At 42.9% G+C, this 20,920-nt stretch overlaps 1 protein-coding gene across 1 annotated transcript in view; it reads right to left on the bottom strand.

Moving 5' to 3' along the window:
* The window catches only part of LOC144798163 (olfactory receptor 1f45-like), a 45,795-nt gene extending 25,091 nt beyond the window's left edge, over positions 1-20,704 (bottom strand). The window contains exons 1-2 of the mRNA XM_078668909.1: positions 20,419-20,704; positions 14,118-14,290 (exon numbers count right to left, since the gene is read on the bottom strand). The gene's annotated coding sequence lies outside the window, so the exon portion shown is untranslated. The remainder of the gene's footprint in view (positions 1-14,117; positions 14,291-20,418) is intronic.
* Positions 20,705-20,920: the final 216 nt, after the last annotated feature.

Raw genomic sequence — 20,920 nt, 5'->3', positions numbered from 1 at the left:
CTTGATCTACTACTAACTCTAGCGTGCAAAGTCGTCCTATGCCACTGGAAGACTGCATCAAAGGTCTCCTTCGCTATGTGGAAGGAGTGGCTGTCGTGTATCAGAGGGGTGGATAACTCTGCCCTACATTCTTCCCCATGGCACGTCACGAACAAAAAACTCTGGTCCGCTCTTGACACTTCCTCCTTCTCTTTTGATCCACCGTAGATTGTCAAACACTCATTACACCACTATAGAATTCCCGTCACGTTGCTACCCAGAGGTAAGAAACCAGTGAGAACGCTACTATTACATTAACCTACTAGCAATGTGTAGTTAATAGGTGACGAGCTCCCTTGTGGTTTCACACGATGTAACATAAGAACGCAATAAATGGAAACACAACATATGTTTATTAATTGTTTATTGTATCACTGCTTATCGTTTTAGTCCGCACCAGCTCGCAGTACGGTGATATATGCTGACATTGTATTACAGAATCCTGTCTACGATCTAAGGTCCGCTCCTATGCTAGGTACTGTTATATACTACCAGACCGTATGTCAGCACCTCTCTCATGACTGGCCGCTTGTCTCTCACAAGCTGTCGGGCTGTGTGGTTCTGGATTTATATCTGTATTGTCTTATTTATTTTACTTATTTGATTCAGCAATGTAAGAACCATGACTATGTGTATTATTGTATTGTTTTCACTTTCTTTTCATTCTTGTCTAATAATAATGATTTGAACACAAAAAAAAAGAATTAATAAAGTAAGACAGCATAAACGATTATGAAGGATAATATAGTGCAAACATAGGAAGAGACTGTAAGGTTTTAACTAACTGTGAGGAGGATAATATAGAGCAATAAAGGGAAGAAGAATCAGAGGATAGACTGAAAAGGTGAGAAGACTAGAGAGAGCAAAACTAAAGGGGAGAGAGAGAGACAGAAGAGGCGGGACGAATTGAAAAGAGTGCAGCTGGAGAGGTGTAGGAAGAGGACAACAGCAAAGGGTAGTAGGTATTTTGTAAATAAGAGAAAATAAGGTGAGATCAACATAATTATGGCGAGACATACAGAGACAGAGTAACAAGACAAATAAAGTAGGATTTGAAATCAGGAGGAAATAGAAAAGATCAGAACCTAAGGGTGTAAAGCCTGGCCAACCAAATACATGAGAAATGCTGAAAAACCATGGAGAGGATGAAAAAAGAAAATAGAGAATGAGGAATGGAGCAAAGGATCACAGTGTCCAGTGTTTGAGAGTGTAGCAGATACAGACAGTCACAGTCTTTACTGCGCACAGAGAGCAGCTGGGTACCCAGTTATCCTGAATCCTCCTCTGACAATAGGGTGGCACCTCTATTTATATGACGATCATGGACATTGCTTTCATTAATGGGTTTTGCATCTATAAGTGATTTCTATCAGGTGCTTTAATATAATAGGGCCAATGGAAGCAAACCAAGACCACAATAATAGAGTGTCTTAGATTGTCTCACAAAAGCCTTGGACTGAAAACACTGTCCATATTTACATGGAGTGAGGTTGTCATGATAACATCAATTATTTTAGGTTTACACAAATACATTTCCAGATGGCCAAAGAAAGTTATGACCTTTCCAGAGAATAGGAAACTTGGTAGATGTTTCTCACCCACTCCCCTGCACTATCTTCATCTGAATTTGGAGTATTTAGAATCACTTGTGAGAGAATCTCTTATTTATTTATTTATTTGAAAGTTTTGCATAGTACAAAGAAGACCCTTACAGGTATTAGAGCGCTTTACAAGGTCGATGTAAGTACACGAATACCGGCATAGAAAAAACTGTCGGTAAGACTAATAAAAAATATTACTAACACAGATTAGCAGGTATATTACAGGTAATATGTAAAGAAAAATAGATCAAGTATGTTTAGCCATGAGATTAGCTTTCACTTCTTTTTTGAAGAGTGCAAAGGAGGGATTCTGTCTCATTTCTGGGTGCAAAGCATTCAAATTCTTGGAGCAATTCCTGATAAGGACTGGTTATAAGTTTTCTTCTTGAGAAAACGTGGTTTCAGTAGAAGATTGCTGGAGCTCCTGGTGGATCTATTGCAACATAATAGCACTAATTTCTGAGCTAGATAACTCAGAGTTTTGTGATGTAGTGCCTTGTGTGTCATTCAAGCGTTTTTCAGATGAATTCTAGTCATAAACAGTAGCCAGATGAGGGCTCGAAGGTCGTGGGAGATGTGACCGTTTCTTTTGGAGTCAGTGATGAGTCTAGCAGCAGCATTGATTGAAGCTCTTAAAGGGGCCATTGTCGATCTGGGAAGGCCACAGAGAGTGAAACTCCCATATTCCACTCTGGGAATTACTAGAGCTTGAACTGCATGCTTGAAGTCATTTCGGGACAGGAAGGATTTCATTTTTCTCAAGGTGTTCATCTGTAAATGTGCTCCTTTTGTAGAGTCGCTGATGTGTTTCCAAATGTTTAAGTTTCAATTTAGGGTCACTCCCAGTGATTTCGAGGATGGTGGTTGATTGGTTGGGGGAGCAATTAAGAGAAGTTCAGTTTTGAGAGTGTTCAGTTTCAGAAGGTTTTCAGCCAGCCAGGTCTGCATTTTTTGAAGCGTTGGATTGAGAAATTTGATGTCCTCAAGTGAGTGGATCTTTAGGTAAAGTTGTGTGTCATCTGTGTACTTGTGGTAATGTACCTTCGATGAGCTGAGAAGCTCGGTGAGTGGCTCTATGAAAAGGTTGAAAAGTGTAGGTGAAAGGGATGATCCCTGTGGTACTGCTAGAGTAACTGGTAAAGTCCTAGATAATGATTGTTTGACCTTGAATCTTTGTGATCTATTTTGGAAGAAGGAGGTGAATCAATTTAGAACAACTCCTGATAGACCCATTCTGTGTTTCAGGAGATCTATCAAGGTGTTGTGTTTGCCAGTGTCAAAGGCCGAGGATAGGTCCAACAAGATTAGTAGACAGGCATCATTTTGATCAAGGATGTTTAATATGTCATCTATTATGGAGGGCATGGCTGATTCGGTACTGTAACTAGCACAGAAGCTGGATTGGTATTGGTTAAGCAGGTTAAATTGGTCTATGTGGCTGCCAAGCTACATGTGGACACATTTTTCTAAGAGTTTATACAAGGTGGGGATGTTGGATATTGGGCGATAGTTATTCAAGTCCGATGGGTCCGCCAATGGCATCTTTAAGATAGGGGATACCTGCCCATTCTTAAGGACTCCTGGGGTGAATCCTTTCAGGAGAGAAGGTTTTATAATCCTGGTCCAGAGCGGCAGTAACAGTAGAATTAAGTCTTTTATGTGGTTTGCGGGAAGAGGATCTGTGAAGTGACTGGAGAGGTTCAGCGCCGTGAGCGTTTTTCAAGTAGATTCTTCCCTGTAGGTGCAGAAGGTGGCCCAGGATGCGTTGTTTTTTAGGTCGAGCTTTGCGGGGAACTATGAATGGGGCACCAGGCGAGGGCAAAGAAGTGTCCATGTGGGGGTCGGTAAGGGAAAGTAGGTAGTTGCGCAGGTCCCTCTTTATGTTTTCTGTCTTTTTAGTAAAGAAGGTGGCAAATTCCTCACAGTTGGGTAGTTTGTTTGGGTGAGCCTGGTGGCGGTGGGCAGTTCCTTAGATTGCAATTTGATTAGTTAGAAAACCTTTTTGGGACTGTTTTTGGCTTGGTCTAATTGCTTAGAAAAGAAGTCTGCTTTTGATTGTCTGATCTTTTTTAGTAGGAGATTCTTCTCGCACTCCTTAGTAGCTTGAGGTGGTCAGAGGATGGTGCCACCCGCCATCGTTGTTCGATTAGTCTTAGGGACCGTCTGTCTTCATTTAGCCTACCATCATACCAGGGTTTAGAGTATTTAGAGGCTGCTCTTTTCAGTTGTAAGGGAGCGAGATTGTCTGGTACCATGTTCATTGAGTGGAAGTAAAGGTTGGTCAGATCTTGTACATCTGATAGGCCTTCCGGGGGAAGCAGGATGTTAGGACTATAGGTTGTGAGTAACTCATACACATTGTTTAGATTTCTCTTCTAGGTTTTAGTTTTCGTGGGTTGGGTAGAAAGTAATTTAACTGGTTCGTTGATGTGGGATGTAATGATGTGGTGGTCAGTCAAATCACAGGGGAGACTCGAATCAAGGGTTGAGCCTTTATCATGTGTGGGGCTGTCGCAGATTTGGGGGAGGTTAAGGTCTGATAAGAAGTCTTTTAGGTAGTTGACTCTTGGGTCGTGAAGGTCCTCCCAGTGGAGATTGAAGTCACCAAGGAATATTTGAGTAATTTGTTGTCCGTCCTTTGTAGCCAGAATGTCCATCAGATGTTCATTGAAGGTGAGGTTATCACCTGGTGGGTGGTAGAATGCTTTTAGAGAGCATATTGGTTTATTATTGCTAGTGATGTCTAGACACAGGTATTCACAAGTAGATAGTATCAGGAGTGGGAGCAATTTACTGGGAGATTGCTCTGATGTAAACAAGCAATACCCCCACCTGGCCTGTCAGTTCTGTCAAGTCCTGTTATGGAATGGTTTGGGGTACTAGTATGTCTCGGATGGTGTAGATGATTTGTTTAGCCATGTTTCATTCAGAATAAGTAGGTCAGGTTCATTCGAAAGTATGAGGTCAGCTATATCGATTGCATGTCTTGAGGCAGACCTACAGTTTAGAAGTATACATTTTAGCCGAGTTTTAATGGGTGTTGTGATGGGTTTGTGTAATATGGGGACTTGCATGAGGTTGTTTTCCACTATACCTCTAGAAATGTATGATTATTAGCGGGACTGTATTAGATAAGCAGGTTTTAGACATGCTGTCTGAGTGCTTAGTGTTAATGAGGATGGCCGGCAGCTCATAAGAACGGAGTAGGGAGGTTAAGTCTTAGTCTGAAAGAGAGACATTCATTCTACTCGGAAGGGCTGATGCATTAGGGCAGGGCATTGTTCTCCAATTTGGTGGCACACGTTTCAGGGAGCTTGTGTGCCACTGTTGGGTGAGTTTCGAGTAGTTGGTGTGGTGGTAATTTCTGGATTCAGGTTCTGAGCGCATGTATTTAGGTTGTTGTAGAATCAGATCATCAACAGTTTGCAGGTCCTCTTTGACTTGTTGTAGAGATATTAGTATCTCGTCAAGTCTGGGGTCTGGTGTCAGAGGTAACAAATTAGCTGTCTCGACTGTGGTTAAGGGAAGAGCGGGTACACTGTGTGTGAAGTTTGGGAGGGAATCGTACTCTGAATCATTGAAAAGTAATTTTCCTGTGTGGTTGTCAGAGAGGGGGAGTGTGGAGGAGAGATGTTGGGAGGAGAGGGTGTAGGTTATGTGTAGGATCATGGGATTGGTAATGAGGGGCAGGGGCAGGTGGGAAGGAGGGAAGCGAAGAGGTAGGTGTTTGGTTATCAGCGAGGGGGGTCTAGAGGCGAGATGTGAGGAGGTATGGATGTGGGTTATGTGTGGGGCAATGGGATAAGTAGTGGGGGAAGGGGTGGGTGGGAAGGCGGGCTGCAATGAGGTAGGTGTTTGGGATGAAAATGGGACCTTGAGACTAATAGTGGTGGAAGGGGCAGGAAAGGAATTGGGGGGATGTGTGTTATCACGAGGATGTGAGGAGGTAAATATGGGGGGTGTGAGTGGGACAAAAGTAGTGTTGGTGAGGTGAGATGTGCAGGGGGGAAGAGGGGATGCAGGGAGATAGGGGTGTTGGGCGTGGATGGACCAGTAATAATATTGGAGGTGCTGGGGGACAAGGAATAATTGGAGATCTGTGAGTCATCTTGAAGGGTGATATTTGCTTCGAGTTTTTACACTTTTCCCTTAATGAGAGGAAAGATATTATCCAGTAAGTTAAGGTTATAGTCTGATGCTTGCATAAGGATGATGCCATTATGGTAGATGGTGATTGTCGGTGCGGCATTGTAGATTGGGGAGGGGATGATGGATAACGTGAGGCCATTTGCTGATTTCCTGGTGAAGGCGATTGAGAAAAGGGCCAGAAAGGCTTTCCTTCATTGGGCTCTTCTTTTGGTAAAAAAAATGATGTTGTTAGTTATGTGGGGGGGGTATATGGACAGGGTTAACCCAAAGCAAGTCACTGAGACCTGGGTAATCTAAGTACTGAAAGGAAGGGGTCTCAGTGTGAGAGCAATAGTTAAACTAATAAATTTTAAGAAAAATTAAACGACAATGAATGAATCCAACATTGTTTTAATTCACAATGAGGAACAATATAGAGAATATATTAACATTTTCTCAATGCATAAAGTAGGTTGAACAGTGCCCTGGAGGGGAGGGGGGAAGGTGATGTGAGGATGGTGTGGTAAAGGTATTGTGACAATAAAACCAAGTGAATATCAAAAAGTTACATTTGTGTTTACATTACACTACACATAGGATGATTCGCTATACCAATGTATACAATTGTCATACTCCAATAGTGCAATCAATGTCGAATGTAGGTAGGGAGTTGACTAAAGGGAGACGTTGTCGACGTTTCGACCCTCTGATTATCGCAGGGTTAGTTGAGCCCTTGCAGTGGGGTCTTCTTCAGGACAGGGAAACGGGCAGGCAACCTAATAAATACGTATATATAGAGGATTATTAACTAAGGTGGCGGAATATATCCATTTTAGAAAAACAACAACAATTGGAATGGATTACTGTAGCACACATCAAAGAGCATACCGTTAAACTTGGCACTCTGTCTTATCACTGCTTAAGTCGTCAGGATTAATTATCATAACTGAAGTTAAAGAAAATGAAATGTAATTAGAATTAAGAATTTTATGGGGGGCATTTAGCACGACAAAGGAATCATAATAGATAGCAAATATTCTCACCTAAAATGAGTCAGTCCATACTTCGATGGAAATAAATAAGGGAGAGTCGGAGAAAGAGGCCAGCCGTGGGGCGGCGGCACAGACAATTTCTGAAAAGAAACGATAGTTTAGATTATAGGGTGTGTCATGGATATATTGCATCCAATAGAATATTATAGGCATTTAAAGGAAGACGTCAGCTTACCAGCGTCGTCCGAATGGATCAGCGATGATTGATACGTCGCCTCGTGCCAGTAATTATCTAGAAAACCGGTAATAATCTAACTTAGAGACTTGCATGAAGTAAACTGCCAACTCATAATGGCATTACAAGATCATTCAGGCTTACCGAGTTAGTCCGGCAGGATCAGTGATAGCGTGGTATAGGGTTCAACCTCGTTTGGTTAGTTGACCTGTAAATCATATAGCGCAATAAGTTGCCTTGGCCATTAAACACAGAGTCATACTGCTTGGTTCAATCGATAGTAGTGGGATTCAACCTGACACAAAGTCAGACAGAGCTTACCGTTTGCCGATTAGATCGGGTCACACAAAGCGCTGGCGTCTAGCGTAGCGAGGCAGACTTCCTGGTTAGAAAAGTAACCGTGGAAACGGGGCACGTGATCACCGCGCTGATAATAGAGCGCGAAGACAGACCAAGGTTGACGATAAAGTTAAATTTAAATTTAACTTTATCGAGTTTTTGAATTAAATTCAAGGAGCATGTAACTGCACCCTAATAATATTCCATTAATTTAAGTTGTGGCTTAATATGTGGTATCAAACTGTTGCCAATACATGGAGAATCGAAGTAACCATGGTGACTGGAAGCCGAGCAATGGAAGGCTTATTCTAAAAATCGAAAAATCGAATAGCAGAGACCTAGCCTGTACAAAGGGGGCATTGTAGCTGGATTAACCCCGTAATGAATACAGATTCATTTAATACAAAATTAAAAAACGATACACATATGGAATTGCATTAATTACAATGTGGATAACTCATGTCTGGATTAGACCCACGAACCAATCACGAACAGGTATTACTATTAGGTAGAGCATTAGCATTTCACGGGAGCATTACTATATGTGCAATGTTACTGTTTGGGGAGTTCCTCTCACATGAGGGTAAAGTCCCACTCAGTACCTCACATTAGGAGTACAGTGGACTAATGCAGACTAACCGAAAGAAAACTTAAGGGTAGCTGAAAAGTCATCATAATCGTTGTGACCATCGGTGTGTGATCACTTTGCAGTCAAACATAGAGAGTACACATAGTTGGAAGGCGTACCTCTCACATGAGGGTAAAGGCCAATTGCAATAATTCGGATCATAACCGTGTGTGTTAACAATAAGTCAATACCTATCATGGCAATATTGCTAACTGTGAAAAGGAACTGTCATACTCATTAAGCCCATTCTGAATCGAATCAAAGCGAAACATCCATTTAATTTCGCGGATATTCAGAATATTAGTGATGTTGCCACCCCGTGGTCCCAGCACTGCCTTTTCCAATATCACCCATCTTAGGCTATCAGGGGAATGGGCTGCGGACTTGAAGTGATCAACTAGAGGTGCCCCCTGGACGTCACACCTTATCCTACTCATGTGCTGGAGGATCCATACTTTGGCCCTTTGTTGTGTTTGGCCTATGTATATTAGTCCACATGGACAGACAATGGCGTAGATTATGTTTGATGTATTGCAATTACTATGGAATTTCAGCGGAATTTTTTGTTGAAGATGTACAAATTCCTTAGTTTGTATCGTTGTGTCGCACGCCTTGCAGTTCCCACACCTGAAGTGGCCCAGGACCGGTGGAAGATTCCATAAAGAAGTTATTGTGGGATCATCAGGGACAGATAAAAAGGAACGCACCACATGGTCTTTAACACTCTTAGCTCGTTTGAATGCATGTAGGGGAGATCTTCTTTGATTGATGTCATCAGATATCAATTGCCAATGCTTGTTAATTATGCGTTTGATTTGGTTACTTTTTGTGGAAAATGTTGTTACACACACTATCCTTTGATCCTCAACAGGTTTTCTGTCTTTTGGAGTGAGTAACTCGTCCCTTGGATAATACCAGGCACGCTTCCTCGATTTCTTCACCAATCTTTTTGGATAACCTCGCTGGTGAAGACGGTTGGTCAATTGTTCAGATTCTAGCAAGTAGTGTTCTTTGTTGGAACAATTGCGTCGGATCCGAAGAAACTGTCCGAATGGTAAATTATCGCGGAGGGCACGGGGGTGATGGCTACTGTATTGTAACAATGAGTTACGCTCTGCTGGTTTGCGGTACAATGTGGTCTGTAGAATACCTGACTCTTCGTAAATGGTAATGTCTAGGAAGGTAATTTGTTTGTTGTCTGATTGACTGGTGAACTTCAGATGTGGTGATTGCTGATTGAGCCACAAAAAGAAGGCTGCTAGTTCGTCCGAGTTGCCATTCCAGATAAGGAGAATGTCGTCTATGTATCGCATCCATAGGCTGAGTTGGTCTTTGAATGGATTGAAATCATTGAGCACAGTGTTGTTCTCAAAAGCCGCCATATGGAAAATTGCTACGTCCGGGGCAAATGGAGCCCCCATTGCCACTCCGGAGATCTGCAGGTAGAATTTGTTTTTAAAGATGAAGAAGTTTTTAGTCATGGCTATCGTCAATAGTGCTACGATAAATTCCGTGGGTACTTGTGCCGGTGCTGGTCGTTTGTTTAAACATCTAGTGATCACTGCTAATGCTTCCTGTTGAGGAATGCAGGTATAGAGGGATACTACATCACACGTGGCCAGTATTTCATGTTGGGGATCAAATTGTCGATTTTCGACGATCGTGATTGTGTGCATAGTGTCTCGTAGATATGATTGACACGACTCAGCCAGTGGTTTGATGAAGAAATCAATATACTTGCCCAATGGTTCCAAGATTGAGCCACATCCCGAAACGATGGGTCGTCCAGGGGGTGTGGTCATGCTCTTGTGTATCTTTGGTATAGTATAAATAGTGGCAAGTCGAGGATGTTTTTGATTAAGATACGCATACTCGTTTTCAGATAAGAAACCCTGTTCAAGGCCTGCCTGAGTCAGTAGTTGGATCTCAGTAGCAATTGCTTTCGTTGGGTCCGATCTTAGAAGTTGGTAGCTTGCCCCATCGTTGAGTTGGCGAAGAATTTCAGATACATAGTCAAGAGTGTCCTGGATAACTATGGCACCACCCTTGTCCGCAGGCTTGATGACAATTGTATTATTGCGAGCAAGTGACTGCAAGGCTGATCTTTCAACTTTACTTATATTGTACTTGGTGAAAGAACGGGAGTCCAAAATTTGCTGCACATCTCTCCATACCACTGCCTCGTAGGCTAATATTTTGGATGACATCGCACCAGAATGTGGAACAAAGGTTGAGGGTGTTCTTAATCCAGTAGGAGATAGATGGGATGGCATCGTAGCAGTTCGAAAAAAATATTTCAAGCGTATTTTACGAAAAAACTTGAAAAGTTCAGTACGAATTGTAAAGTTGTCGGGGCGATTCGTTGGAACATACGACAATCCTTTGCTCAGAACCCTGATTTCATTTGTATCCAAATCATGTTTCGATATGTTGATTACAGGGTGCAGGATTTCAGGAGGGGTTACCATCGGTAGGTCTTGTTGCGGGTGGTTCTCTCCCCGTGCTGTTCTGACTGAAAGTGCACTTGCTTGGGCGTCTGACCTCTGCCACCATCCCAGTTGTTCACGTTCTGTCCCGGGCCACGCTGCTGGCCCCTGCCCCAGTTGTTGCCCCTGCCACGGGTTGGGCGCCATGGAGCTTGACGTTGTCCTAAAAAAGGATTATACTGGTGTTGTTGGTATCCGTAATCGTGATAATTCTGAAAATTACTAGGACCGGCCTGATCCTGTTCACCTTCCGAACTGTAGGAGGAATCCGAAAAGGTCTGATAGTTGCGTCTTCCTCTGTATGTTCCACGTCCTCTGTTGGTAAATCGTCCTTGTGCGTCTTGGCGAAAGTAATCCTCGTTTAAATACGGGTAGGTTTTCTTTTTATCATACAAACGAAGGTCTCTTGCCAATTTTTCTAATTTGCGATTTTGCGTTGTGACATCAAAGTCTTTAAGGGATGCCTCAAGGTTGGTTAGAGTTTACTTTGCACTTGCAAAATTCGCATCAGCAGCTATTTCCGCTTTTAAGGTTTTTATTTCAGCGGTGATCAACTGAACATGTTCCACTGCAGTCTCCACGCCAAGGACCATCCAATGACGGGAGCAATTGTTAGCGACGTGGCTGAATCCCTCTTTGAACTTGGGAACCTCTATAAATATAGCTGGTTCAATTTTGATTTGAAGTCCGACCGGAATAATGTTTTCTTTTAGGTATCTTGTCAAAAGATGACCATGCCACCGTGTGCGGACCAGCTTCTTCTCTAACCTCTCCAGTCGTGAGATCTTATCCTTTAATGTGAAGTCTATAGTTGGAACATCAGCAGAGAAAAAGAGATTATCTGGATTCTCTAGTAGTCTTTCTATATAATCCTCTGAGTATGAGAGAAGTTCTCTCTCCACCATAGTGTGCTGCAGAATGTATTCAAACAATGAATCAATTAAAATAAAGAACCTCGCAAACAGCCGTCTGCTCGAAGTAGGGTATATGGACAGGGTTAACCCAAAGCAAGTCACTGAGACCTGGGTAATCTAAGTACTGAAAGGAAGGGGTCTCAGTGTGAGAGCAATAGTTATACTAATAAATTTTAAGAAAAATTAAACGACAATGAATGAATCCAACATTGTTTTAATTCACAATGAGGATCAATATAGAGAATATATTAACATTTTCTCAATGCATAAAGTAGGTTGAACAGTGCCCTGGAGGGGAGGGGGGAAGGTGATGTGAGGATGGTGTGGTAAAGGTATTGTGACAATAAAACCAAGTGAATATCAAAAAGTTACAATTGTGTTTACATTACACTACACATAGGATGATTCGCTATACCAATGTATACAATTGTCATACTCCAATAGTGCAATCAATGTCGAATGTAGGTAGGGAGTTGACTAAAGGGAGACGTTGTCGACGTTTCGACCCTCTGATTATCGCAGGGTTAGTTGAGCCCTTGCAGTGGGGTCTTCTTCAGGACAGGGAAACGGGCAGGCAACCTAATAAATACGTATATATAGAGGATTATTAACTAAGGTGGCGGAATATATCCATTTTAGAAAAACAACAACAATTGGAATGGATTACTGTAGCACACATCAAAGAGCATACCGTTAAACTTGGCACTCTGTCTTATCACTGCTTAAGTCGTCAGGATTAATTATCATAACTGAAGTTAAAGAAAATGAAATGTAATTAGAATTACGAATTTTATGGGGGGCATTTGGCACGACAAAGGAATCATAATAGATAGCAAATATTCTCACCGAAAATGAGTCAGTCCATACTTCGATGGAAATAAATAAGGGAGAGTCGGAGAAAGAGGCTAGCCGTGGGGCGGCGGCACAGACAATTTCTGAAAAGAAACGATAGTTTAGATTATAGGGTGTGTCATGGATATATTGCATCCAATAGAATATTATAGGCATTTAAAGGAAGACGTCAGCTTACCAGCGTCGTCCGAATGGATCAGCGATGATTGATACGTCGCCTCGTGCCAGTAATTATCTAGAAAACCGGTAATAATCTAACTTAGAGACTTGCATGAAGTAAACTGCCAACTCATAATGGCATTACAAGATCATTCAGGCTTACCGAGTTAGTCCGGCAGGATCAGTGATAGCGTGGTATAGGGTTCAACCTCGTTTGGTTAGTTGACCTGTAAATCATATAGCGCAATAAGTTGCCTTGGCCATTAAACACAGAGTCATACTGCTTGGTTCAATCGATAGTAGTGGGATTCAACCCGACACAAAGTCAGAGAGAGCTTACCGTTTGCCGATTAGATCGGGTCACACAAAGCGCTGGCGTCTAGCGTAGCGAGGCAGACTTCCTGGTTAGAAAAGTAACCGTGGAAACGGGGCACGTGATCACCGCGCTGATAATAGAGCGCGAAGACAGACCAAGGTTGACGATAAAGTTAAATTTAAATTTAAAAACTGGCGATATGGAGGGAATTAAATTCAAGGAGCATGTAACTGCACCCTAATAATATTCCATTAATTTAAGTTGTGGCTTAATATGTGGTATCAAACTGTTGCCAATACATGGAGAGTTATGTGTCCTGTGTTAGAGGAGAAGTAATGGTCAGAGATTGGTGTTTCAGGGTGAGATTTTAATAAATTGTGTTTAAAGCTTTTAGCTGCTTTTTTGTGAGTTTCGGGGGGTAATTGATGGAGTATGTGTATACACCAGTGGGCTCCATATTGGAATTGAAGCTTGTGGGAGGGGGTAGAGAGGGATGGGGGTACGTGGGATAGATGGCACTAGGAGGTTTTGGTGGGGTTGTTTTTGTGGTTTATGGGGAACTAAACCATTATGAGTAAAACAGTTTAAGATGGCCACTACGTTTACCACACAGAGCTGTTCCAGAGGGGAATCCTCTCACTCTTTCCATTAATTGTTCCAATTGGGAAGTGGTCCTGTTTTCATTTCTGAATGCAATGTATTTTGTAGTCCTTTTTTGTTTTCGGTGTAGTAAATTTTAACTAGAGGACCCTTGTCTGTTTCTAATTATCTTCGTGCTGAGGTTAGTCCTTTCTTGATTGTAGGCATGAAGCAAAAACAAATCACACCGTACCTCGGTCACAGCCCTGATGGGTTTGCCTTAATGGACCTAGTAGACTGCTGTCAACAGCAGGAACTGGCCCGAGCATAGTGCAGTCTGTAGGTTGATTAGTCTGCAGGCATATCCTTAAATGCTGTAGCCGAGAGCTTATGGCTCAGTGCTCTCTCTTTTAGCAGTACAAGCTTTTCTGTTACGGCGCAGTTCTCTAAAAGATTTGCATCGTCCACGGGAGGGGCGGGGAAGGCGCCGTACCGTCTGGATGTTTGGGTCCCCTGCTCGCCGGTCGGTGTGAGTGGGCTTACATTGTAAGGCAATATTGTGACGCCACCCAATGAACCCACAACATCAGTAAACACACATCTATTTGCCTTGAATCATTTGTGTTGCTCTACTTGAAATCAAAGCCACAAGAATTATCATCATCATCCTAAAACTAAACACATCACTGATAAAAAAATAACTTGAGAGTGAAAAGTATGTATACTCAAACAATGTTCATTGCATGCCTCTAACTCATTAGTCAAACACCCATAACTGGTCATATCAAGATGACAGCATTATGTATTAGTTCCTAATATTTGCCAAGTAAAGTAAGATATCTTGTGTACCTGTATGCAGTTATGGTCAAATCAGATCCCATTTGGCCGTATCTGTCCCCAAACAGGTATGTCTCCTTCTATTTGGAAGCACACGAAAGCCACAGTTCTTTTATCAGGTGAATTCAGCCAGGACAGACTTTGTGCAAAGTCAACCAGGGTGGAAACTTTAATCACTGTGAAAACTGAAGAAAATGGAAAAATCCTTGAATATAACACACTAATCCAAAGATTTGAGAAAGCCGGCACAGAAGGTACTGCTTTGGTATAGATATCATCGTACATACACAATAGAACAAATGTGATCCATACTCCTCACTTCTCATCTAAAACCTACAGCAAAAAGTAGGTATCCTTCAAGGCCCTGTCATCTTACACCACTTCTTCCCAGAAATGATCAATGTTTTTGAGATGACCAGCTTTAACTACGCAGACACATATACTTCTTAAATTGGAAATCCCAAAGGACATTGGAAACTACAAAATATTCAGTTGCCTACAGGCCATTGAGAAGTAGATGGCATGGAGCTGTCTCAAAATGAAACACCTTCAAAACTGAATACTCATCGGTGGTGACTTGAAAAGCTATTACCCTCTCAGCCCCTGACATGATGATCTAGGACCACTGAGCAGATAAGAAAATCTAGGCATTATTATGGACTTCAGGCTCCAAGTCAATGCCCAAGTGGATAAGCTATCCAGATCAAGCTTTCTTAACATGAAACATTGTGTGGCAACTTCTCGCACCTACGATTTCCCCCAAGTGACAACTTCTCTCATCTTATCAAACCTATATTACGCTAATGGTCTACATCACAGCTCACCTTTATCACCCATGAGGTGATTACAGAGAATTCAGAACTCTGTTGCCAGACTACTACTATATTTATAGCCACAAGCCCATGTCTCCCCCTCCTTAGGAGTTCTCCACTGTTTACCAGTAGCCAGAAGATCCTCCTTCAAGCTGCTTTATATCACCCCAAGGCAGTACATGGCAAAGGACCGCTTTACATTAGGCAGAAAATCACAAATTACATCCAACAAAGAAACCTACTGTTAGAATAAAACACAGCAAACACGGAGGTATGGAAGAGCTGGTTTATTCACGTCCGGTCTCTTGCACTCCGCTCGCCTCAATCAACGTTCTATCACAGACGCCCTGCCAACATTCCATGGGACAGATAACACAGGGAAGGAGGAGGAGGGGGTTTTGGAACATACCATTATAGGATAGCAACTAGAGAAGATTACAACACATCTCCCCTTGTACAGGAATAAACAATATATAGCTGAAAGGTCCTCGTGAGGGGGAACATCATAAGCAAATTAGGTTACATAGTCTTTTTGCCAACCTGGTGGCTGGCGCACCCTGGTCCCTCTGGACTCTCGACTGTTCGGTGAATTAACATCCTGGTCTTCCTCGCCAATGGCCATTGGTACACATACATCCGGGCAGGCACTTACATTGTCTATGCTCCATGTGCTTCCGTCTTCTAGCACCAGCGAGTTATTGTTCACTCTCTGTATCCTTACAGGTTTTGAGAAAGAGGACACTTTTGCACGTCCTACAGCTGGTCTTTTGACTACTACCCATTGTCCAACAGAGAACTTCCTGCTAGTGGTTCCCCACTTCTGGTCGTACTTGGTTTTGTACTCCATTTGATGTAGTTCCACCTTGTCTTTCACAGACTTCCTGTCCACCCACACCGGACTGCCCCTATTCAACCAATTAGGGTTGAGCTTAGACCCTGGGTTCCTTCCTTTTAGGGATACGAACGGGGATACTCCTGTCACAGCATTGGCGGAGGAATGATACGACCATAGTGTTTTTCTAACTGCCTCCTCTACTGGTTCATGCATTGTAACTGCCATTTGAATAGAGTTCTTCACAATTCTATTTGCCCTTTCTACCATACCATTGGCTCTGGGACAGTAAAAAGGTGATCTTATGTGTGAGATGGCTAACTCTGACAAGAACTTTTTCATAGTATCTGACGTAAATTGGACACCATTGTCTGTCACCAAGGTGCTGGGAATACCTTCTGTAGCAAACACTTCCTTCAAGAATTCTACCATGTCCTGTGTAGTTATTGAGGGGACAAACTTGGTACTGATCCAATGAGAATGGTAATCTATAATTACAAACATAAATCTCTGGTTGGCATTGAGTAAATTCATGGGCCCTATTATGTCAATCCCCAACTTGTCCCATGGTTTACTCGGAACTTCCACTGGAATGAGGGGTGCCTTATGTACCACTTTAGATTTGTCACTTCTACCACACGCTTCACAGTCTTTTACCATGCTCTCCACCAACCCATCCATGCCTGGGAACCAATAGTGTTGTCTCACTTTACTCTTCGTCATGCTCCTTCCCGGATGACCCTCATGTGCTAACACAGTGATCCTATCTCTCATGCCACCCGGGGGAATGACTTTGTTCCCTCTCCAAATCTGACCATTCATGCTGGATAATTCGTTTCTCACTGTCCAATAAGGTTTGAGGTTTTCAGCTAACTCAACGTTATGCTCAGGCCACCCTTCCTCAATCAACTTCTTCAGTTCCTTTAACTCCGGGTCACTTTGGGATTCACTCTCCCATGCCTCCTTACTGATAGCCGGATGTTCCACTGCGAGAATGGCTTCATCTGGTGGCCCACCCACCGTGTCTTCTCCTTGTATAGGCAACCTTGACATGCAGTCTGCAATGGTATTTTTCTCACCCGCCACATAACACATGGAAAAATTGTACCCTTGTAATGCCAGTATCCATTTGGCAATACGTGGTGTGGCCCTCTCTATGTTCTTAGTGGAGAATAATGGAATTAACGGTTTATGGTCAGACCTTAGTGTGAAGGGAATACCCCAGAGGAAGAATTTAAAGTGGTTTATTGCCCAGTAGCACGCTAGGGCTTCCCTTTCGATGGTAGAGTAATTGGACTCTGGGTCCTTCAGTGTCCTGTAAGCGAAAGCGATTACTCTTTCGCATCCACCAATCCTTTGAGTGAGGGATGCCCCTAGGCCCTTACTACTAGCATCTGTGGTCAGTGTGGTTTTTTCATTTGGATCAAACATCCCCAATGTGGGTGCTCTTGCAATGGCTGACTTGACATACTTGAATTCCTTTTTGCACTCCTCATTCCAACCAAAGGTACTAACCTTTTTCAAAAGCTCCCTCATGTTGCTTGTGTGGCTAGAAAAATTTTCAATGAACTTACTCATGTACTCGACTAAACCCAAGAAGGATCTGAGCTCCTCTTTGGTAGTAGGAGCGGGTGCTAACAATACTGCATCTACCAGGCTGGTTTTAGGTTTAATACCCTCGCCTGATATGGTATGCCCAAGGTAAGTCACAGATTTGACCCCTATCTTGCACTTGTCCTTTTGAGTGGTAAAACCAGCCTTACTCAACTTGCACAAAACTTCTCTTAGAATCAAGTTGTGTTCCCCCTCTGAGTCTCCATAAATTAGTATATCGTCCTGAAAACACAGGACCTTACTAAGGTCTTCAAGGATATGTTGCATAATGCGTTGGAAGACCGCCGCCGCGGACGCCAACCCGAATGGCATACGATTATACTGGTATGCTCCGAATGGCGTAATGAAAGAAGTCAGGATTTTAGACTCCGGATGTAGGGCAACCTGGTGGTATGCCGCCGAGAGGTCCAAAACACTGAAAAATGTTGCCCCCTTTAACACACTAAGCATCTTGTTTATTCTAGGGAGGGGATGCCTCTCTACCCAGATGTTGGCATTAAGATCCCTGAGATCCACACATAACCGAATCCCTTTTCCACCTCCTTTTGAAGCTACCACAATGGGGGCGAGCCACTCAGAACTCTCAATCTTTTCAATTACCCCAATGGATTCCAATTTTTCCAGTTCTTTCTGCAAGGAGTCTCTCACCACCAATGGCACGGATCTAGCTCTATGTACCGTGGGCTTGTAATGTTTTTTCAGTTTTATTTTATGAAGGAATCCTTTCAATAACCCCAACTCACTGGAAAATACTTCAGGGAATTCCTCACACACCTCATTACCAATACTGGGTTGATCTATCAGGTATACTGGTTCAGAGGCATTGGGGTCTAATTTTATACCTAGGTCCTTTTGATGTTTCCATCCCAGTAAACACGAACCTTTCTTCGTTAGATACACTTTTCCCACAGTGGCTCTCTCTTTGAATCGGATGTGCATAATGATCATTCCCACCAATGGTATAGTGTCACGATTGTATCCTCCTGGGTTGATGTCTGGGGGCAATACTTCGTAATCCTTATCAATAGACCTGGTTTTAAATGTAGTTTCATTTATAAGTGTGTACGGTGAACATGAATCAGCATATACATTGTAGGCCACATTGTCAAGCATGATCTCACACTCTGGGTAGCTACAGTCTGAACTCTCAAGCAATTCATTAACCATGAATACAATGTCCCCTCTGGGCTCCTCATCATCCCAAATCATATGGGTCACCTCTTTTTTCATATCATGACATACCTTGGTGAAATGTCCCCTTTTGTTGCACTTCCTGCACATGGCACCCCTTGCTGGACACTTTACACTATTAGCAAGGTGATTTGGATTACCACAACGGAAACTTTTCATCTTTTTTGGCTCATCCTTCAGGAAAGGACCCCCTTTTTGCACATATTTGCCCTTGTTTTGCCTATTGGACACTTTCAGTACTTCCTCTTCACACACCTGTTTCACCTCAACAGCCTCCTTCATCTCATTCATGCAGAATGCCGTGTGTTCGATGCTTTTTGCTATATCCACCGCCTGTTTCAAATCTGGGGCATCAGCAAGCAATTTTTCTTGTATTTTCCTATCTGAAGTGCACCTAACCAACTGGTCTCTGATCAGAGAGTCAGTGAGGTTACCAAAATCACAGGTGGAAGACAAACTTCTGAGGACCGCTATATAATTCAATACTCTTTCATGCTTTCCTTGAGACCTTGAAAAGAATTTGTGTCGCTCCAACACTACGTTAATTTTCTTACCAAACTGTGCTTCTAGTTTCTTCAAAGCAATAAGGTATACATCTGGTGGAGCATCACCTTCCCCACCTCCACCACTGCTTTCATTCTCAATTTCAGGTAAATTATCATAAATCTCTCTGGCGTGCTTACCCAGATTATGTAACAAAATGTGCAATTTCCTAACCGATGAAAATCTGTTGCCTCCTATAGCTATTAAATAAGATTCAAAAATCCTTTCCCAATTCTTCCATGGAGTGAGGGGTTCACCGTCTTCATTGAGGAAGGGAGGTGGTTGTGACATTGACATTGCTGTAGCCATTTTAATAACCCTAATACCACCTCTCACCCCCGTACACTACCTCACACCTGGGTATGCACACAACCTGTAACTTAACACTTCCACAGATTAAGACTTTTCAAGGTTGATAATTCAGCATCAAATACATATTGAACTTTCGACCAACAGTCTCTAAAGTCAAAGACAGGAACAAAAAAAAAAACAACACCACAAAGTTTGAGTCTTATAATAGCTGTGCCTATCAGCGTGATAACGAGAACAGAAGGCACCTAAAATTAGAGTGTTTCTATAGCTGTGCCTATCTGCGTGATAAGCGTAGTGCAGGCTCTGACAAGCTTCTCAGATGTAAGCTGTGCCTGTCAGCGTGAACAAGACAACAGGCTCCTGAACCGCATAGTAATCCAAAGGGCTTATTATCGGCTGTGTGAATTAGCGTGTGGGCTCTTCTTCAACACCAGGCTCCCTTCAAGGAAATCTGCCGCCCAACCAGGTGCTATGGTGTTACTTTCCGCACCTCAACTAAACGCCGGGCGCCCTCTCGTAGGCAGAGAACCACTGCACCCTCACAGCTGATAGAGAAGCTGCCTAACGCCGGTGCGCTCACACTTCAGTAATGGCTGCTGGCTGAAGGTGGCGTCGGAGCTGTAAATACAGCTGACAGTTCTCCTTATAGAAGCTTCGCTCAAATCTCTTCACGCAGCTGATGAATGAAGAGAATTAGTCGGCTGCACTTTACACTAGCACCGTGACCTTCATACTAAAAAAAAATCCAAGGGAACTACGGCCAATTCGCCGATCCTCTTAACATTGGACAATCTCCCTTGACAGTTCACGGAGCGGCCAGAACGATCACAGCAGTTGGCGCTGGCCTCAATTCATAATAAACGCCTTCCGTACTTATCAGAAAGTTAAGTTCTTTCAGGAACCAAGCGAAAAGTAATGCGGAGCAGATATATGCGCAGCACCTTATACTCCGACAATCATAATGCCGCTTAGCGATAATCACAGTGCTTGTAATTCCCTGAAGACTCACGGTTACTCCTCGGACCGGCGTAGTGGTTCACGGTAGTGCTGGATAAACGGGGGAAGACCAGGACCTGCCCCCCGCGCAGCCCCGTCGCCAATTTGTTAGAATAAAACACAGCAAACACGGAGGTATGGAAGAGCTGGTTTATTCACGTCCGGTCTCTTGCACTCCGCTCGCCTCAATCAACGTTCTATCACAGACGCCCTGCCAACATTCCATGGGACAGATAACACAGGGAAGGAGGAGGAGGGGGTTTTGGAACATACCATTATAGGATAGCAACTAGAGAAGATTACAACACCTACACTATACATTGATGGAACATATAGCAGCTCCACTATGGAATTCTTCACCATCAAAGATAAGATCCATGGAGAATCTTCTGAACTTCAGAAGACAAGTCAGAAGCTGGTTCTTCCCTACATGGTTACAATTCTCACTACACAACAATGTACAACAATAGTAGGAAGCAAAACATAAAAACAATAAATTATTAACATTTTATATT

The sequence above is a fragment of the Lissotriton helveticus genome, chromosome 12 (genome assembly GCF_964261635.1).
Source record: "Lissotriton helveticus chromosome 12, aLisHel1.1, whole genome shotgun sequence".
NCBI classification, from domain to species: domain Eukaryota; kingdom Metazoa; phylum Chordata; class Amphibia; order Caudata; family Salamandridae; genus Lissotriton; species Lissotriton helveticus.
The sequence above is the reverse complement of the archived record's forward strand: the minus strand, read 5'-3'. Positions and strand labels throughout refer to the sequence as shown.